This window comes from Amphimedon queenslandica, unplaced genomic scaffold (genome assembly GCF_000090795.2).
Source record: "Amphimedon queenslandica unplaced genomic scaffold, v1.1 AMPQUscaffold_13209, whole genome shotgun sequence".
Classification (NCBI taxonomy): domain Eukaryota; kingdom Metazoa; phylum Porifera; class Demospongiae; order Haplosclerida; family Niphatidae; genus Amphimedon; species Amphimedon queenslandica.
In genome coordinates, this window is record NW_003546555.1 from 37,287 (window position 1) to 42,943 (window position 5,657).

Here is a 5,657-nt window from a genome sequence, read left to right on the forward strand (position 1 = left end):
TCCAGATTATCTGTCAGTAGTCAAAAGACACACAGTCAGTCAGTCAGTCAATAATACTCTTACCCATTGAAGGGATCAGGTAATTAAATTGTAGTCCAATAGAACTAGTCTCTTTGATAGGTTGCTTGAGGACCCTCTCTTGTCTTTCCTTTACTAGTTTGGCTATGTACAACTCCTTTTCTTTAAGGTCTATAAATTAATAGAATATTAATAATTATTATTGATTGATGATGATACACTAACCAGTAATGATCTGCTTCTCATTCTGTGATTGTTCCTCTACTTGTGATGTCAGTTCGGCTATAACATTGTCTTTCTCAGAAATGAGATTTTGATTCTTGTCTACACAATAAAAATATTCTCTCATCTAATACATGCTGTGTGTATAGTTAACTAACCAATAATGATCTGTTTCTCCTTGAGATATTGTTCCTCCTTCTCTTCCAATAGTTCAGCAACTTTGACTTTAAGTTTCTCATAATCTTCTACATTAATAGAATATTCTCTCATCTAATATTATGTACTGATGATACACTAACCAGTAATAATCTGTTTCTTCTTCTCTACTTGTGTCTTCTCTTCCGATATTTCAGCAACTTTAGCTTTAAGCTTCTCATAATATTCTATTATCAATAAAAATGCAAAGATAATAAATTAAATGATATTTTGTTGCTTAATCAAACTTGCACTGCATGTACAGTAGCCCATAAATACATGTACTATGATTATTGCTAATGATGCCATATATGGTAAGCAGAGCTCACTCTACATCAATCTCATTATTTCTAATGCATTTAGAATTTGACCTATATTGAGTACAGGGTACTATTTCCATACTCAACATTCTCTAATCCACTAGTATTATAATGTAAACAATGTACACATAAACAACAGTACAACACAATAGTACCTAATTCAACAGTTGATTTATCCTTTTCTGCTTGCTCAAGGAGAGTGGTAGCATCATCAAGTTGCTGACTAAGTGTTGCCTTTTCTTGAAGAAGCTGTTGCTGCTCTTTGTCTCGATCTTGCTGTATCTGCTCCTTCTCTTTTATTTCTCTTTGAAGCTGTTCCTCATAGAATTCTCTTTCTCTTTCTTGTAGGTGCCCTCTGAGTAATTGAACCTCTTTGCTTAATCCTAAATTCTCCCAATCACTCAGTATCCTTCTTCTTAGTTGATCTTGATATTGGTCACGAGGTATTACACTAGTAGACCAATCATTATCACTAGTATATCCTATACAGTAACAAAAATAGTGGACAATAAGAAATACACAAATTAATTACACTTAGTTACTATGGTAACATTATTATTGATGGAATTATCTTTAATCATTGTATGTGTGACCTCTGTCAGTTTAAACAGTTAACCACATGAACATATTATTGAATATAAATACACTGATAATAATATTTCATTCACTCTAGCTCCTATTAATATCAGTGTTTCTGTATCTGCAGTCATTATATTTCACTATTGTACATAGCAGGAATGAATTGGTAATAATTAGTATCATAGGTATACGTCAAATGCTCTCATTAAATATTCATCATAAGAATTACTTACTTTATTGTAATATTATCATTACTAATTATCATTACATATTCAATATACATTGTATCTACTACTGTCTACATGTACTTACTGAGTTCAATAACTGCTGTATCAGTGTATTTGGTCCATCCTCCAAACTCAATTATCCAGTTAGTAGTTGGGGTCACACTCCACACTGAGAGAGAATGCCAGTGTCTGTTAGTGATATGGTGTGGTAAATTAATCTATAAAATTAAAATGATAATAATTAATTTGTGTATATAATGATAATTAATTTGTGTATGACATATTAATTGATTTGATATCTGGTTAATAAACACAATAACTAACTCACAGTTTTATAGTCTGCACAGTGTGTTTTATGTAACACAAAGATGACATGATAAAATTAATAATACATAATATATTAATAGACAAGTATACACAACTGAGTGTGTTATTATATCATGTGAGTCCTCAATTAAGAACTTACTAAGTGTCTGCATGTACACACATACACATACACATACTAATGACACACTAACACACATACATGTATATCTATACATGCATAGACATATAAAGGTACATGTAAAGCATGCATAATTGCTCACACACATACACACACATGTACATGTTACATGTACACATGATGTACTTGTTAGTATACACATACACATATTAAAACATATGCACACATACACACAAATACAGTGGAACCCCTTAACTCCGGACACCATTGGGATCTACTGAAGTGTCCTTATTTCAGGGGTGTCCTTAAATCAGGGGTGGTAATAATAGTTATTAAATCAATTAATTCTATTAATTATTGTAGAGTCTAGTTTATTAGTTAGTATTTCATGGTCTTATGGATGAAAATAAGTCTAGAAGTGCAGTTTGTGTGCTGCTCGTAAAGGAAAGATGTAAAGTTAAAAATTATTGAAGAGGATATCAGTGTCCATTGCTAAATCTGCACAGCCTCTGTGGTCAAGGTAAGCTTGTACATCCTCTAAGAGTGATCACTTCTCAAAATGACTTCAACATGGGACTAATGGCTGTTGTTCCTCACCTACCTCTTCATCTCCGGCATCAGCATCATGGGATTCATTGAGTATTAGAATTATATTGATATGTAATTTTTTTTTAATAATAATAATATCTAGTCTAATGCATAATAATTGCCATTGTAACAACGATTAGATCTAAATCAATTATTATTTTAACCCATTGATCATCAGGACCACACCCACTGTCCATTCAAGAGGGGTTAATTTAATACAGCAAGATCATTCCCTTTTTCTAAAAGCGAGGGGTTCGCAACGGGAAGAAAATCTCTACGAGATTACAAAAATTACCAGGATTACCAATTGATTACTGGATTACCAGGAGAATTCCAAGATTATGAGTGGATTACCAAGATTATAGGTAGATTCTTTAGATTACCAGGGATTACAAGCTGGATTACTTGGATTACCAAGGATATTACAAGCTGGATTACTTGGATTACCAAGGATTACAAGTTGATTAATTTGATTTTAAGCCACACCTTATTAATTAATAATGGGTGTGGTTTTAATAACTTTAGATAAAAACCAAGGGGTGGGGTTTTAACTCCGGATACTCAAAATTATTATTAGGATTTTTCAGTAAATTTGTTAAATCCTGGATTACAGATTACTGAATTCTTCCAAGGGGTTTGCCTGTTGCAAACCCCTTGTCTAAAAGTGTCCGTATTCCGTATTTTCGGGGGTCCATTTTTCAGGGGGACTTTTGTACAGCAACAGTAGGAAGGGCGTTTTGTTGTACAGCTGCTGTCCGTAAGTCAAAGGTGTCCGTAATTCAGGAGTGTCCATAGGGAGGGGTTCCACTGTACATGTATGTACATACACAATGCACACAATGTATATAAAATACAATTTATTTTAATTCCAGCATTGACACTCTATCAATTGTGAATCCATCTTTACACACACACACACACAGACATATGTATATTCACACATATTTAGGTAAAAAAACAACCACAAAAACACAAACACACATTCACACTAAAAACAGACACACACACATACTGAATACCAGCATTATTTATCAGTAGTTTTCACTGAGTATCATAATATGTACATGTACATTACAAACCTCATGAGTTACGTACAAATTTAGTTAATCACTTTATGTTTCATTATCAAGCATCATAATATAATACTTACCAGTTTTTTCCATTTTCTTTTGTTAAAGTCCAGTAACCATACATCATAGGCAGGATATCCACCCACCACTAGTAAGTGTGATCCTGAACTAGTGGCAATCAGTACACTGGAATGACCCCATCTTTTCCTAGGCCATTGTACTGATCCTCCAGGATTAGGTACTTCTAATATATCCTGAGAGAATAATAAATTAAACTTTAATTGTAAATCCACAATTTGCAATCAAATAAATCTCACAATCAAAACCCATCCTACAGTATTAACTCACCACTGATGTCTTAGTGAAACTTATCATATACAGTTTATTACTGACTCCATTATCAGTATAGCCTCCGAACATTACCGCAGTGTTATTAGAAACTGGTGTTAGAGTGAAGTCATCAATAGGAGGTGGTCTGTCTCCAGTAACAACAGGAGATATCCATTGATCTAATAATAATGTACAAACATTCATGTATACTTACTTACCGCATACACACACATACATTATACACATTCATCATACATATGTATGTGTATATGTGTGTACATTATTATTTATACATACACATCATGCATAGACACACATCACTATCACATGATACACACACACACACTGATACACTCATGCATAACATGCACATTATAGATACACGTCACATACACACGTCATACATTCATAAATTCTCACATACATTATATGCACTATCATACACAGAAACATCATAATGTATGTATTAGTACACACACACACACGTCACATATAGACACACGTCACCATCACACACAAACACATGACACACAGAAACACACTAAAAAACACTTAATTATTAACAATCTGTTTTATGTACATTAATATAAATTATTCAGTTAGAAATACTGATCAACTATTGTGTATCAATGATGAGAATTACTGACCTGATGAAATCCTGTAATAATGCATCTCATTACATCTCAAATCACCATAATAATTATTATACTGAGCGTTAGGTTGCTTAGGTGTAGAAGATGATCCCAGTCCTCCGATTATTACGAGATAGTGTTCACTGTCAAAATGAGCTGATATCATTCTACAGCGGGCCTTCTGCATTGGACCATGATCAGAGCTAGAAAGAGAGAGATCCCTCCACTTGAATGAATCCACATTGAAACAATGTAAGCCATTTTGATAACTACCAACACCAGATCCACCGAAATAATATATGTCCTTCCCAATAGCAAAAGATGAATAGTTCAATTTTCCTGGTGTTGGGGTACCAGTAGTAGGTTTCTGGTCCCAAGAACCAGTTGGTAAGTGATACACCTCCATCACATCATAGTCTACTCCAGACCCGGCTCCACCCCACATATATAGGTAGTCTCCTACCTTTACTGTGGAGTGTCCCCTTCTCTCCTCTGGTTGATAGTCTATAGAGAACAAGAGGTACCAGTAACAGAATAACAGTAATATAGTGATGAGTTAGAATAAGGACAGGATACAGAGGAGTAAAGTGAGAGAGTAAGAGAGACAAAGAATGAATGAAAGAGATACAAAGAGAAGAGAATAGTGGCCCTCACTTTTAGATGCCATTCTTGCAAAATACCAGCCCCACCCAAACTATGCAACATAAGACCACACCCATTTATCCAAAATTTATAAAATGAGTTCCAGTTGTGGTGCCAGTAGAAAATCTACTGCTGGTTCTACTAGACTCAAACCAAATCCCAACTTCTTCAATTCTCCTAGTCAAAGTGATGGGGTAGGTAAGGAGGAGACTGTACTAGAATCCTTATTGAAAGAAGCTCGTAAAACTGGTTCACTGAACCTGTCAAACAGGTAGGAGGCTGTGTGAGACTCGTAACATGTTTTTTATTTACTAAAAATGACTTTAATCATTTTTGGATTTTCATTTTTATGACACATTAATGAACATGTGGGTGTATGTGTATAATTA

At 34.1% G+C, this 5,657-nt stretch overlaps 2 long non-coding RNA genes across 2 annotated transcripts; both read right to left on the reverse strand.

Annotated features, from left to right (window-relative positions):
- Positions 1-163: 163 nt before the first annotated feature.
- LOC109584444 (uncharacterized) lies at positions 164-439 on the reverse strand. The gene is made up of 3 exons (XR_002186007.1): positions 399-439; positions 244-342; positions 164-189 (listed from the first exon to the last, which is right to left on the reverse strand). It is a non-coding gene; the product is annotated as an uncharacterized LOC109584444 (long non-coding RNA).
- Positions 440-2,637: 2,198 nt separating this feature from the next.
- On the reverse strand, positions 2,638-3,060 carry LOC109584452 (uncharacterized). The gene is made up of 2 exons (XR_002186016.1): positions 2,918-3,060; positions 2,638-2,868 (listed from the first exon to the last, which is right to left on the reverse strand). It is a non-coding gene; the product is annotated as an uncharacterized LOC109584452 (long non-coding RNA).
- Positions 3,061-5,657: the final 2,597 nt, after the last annotated feature.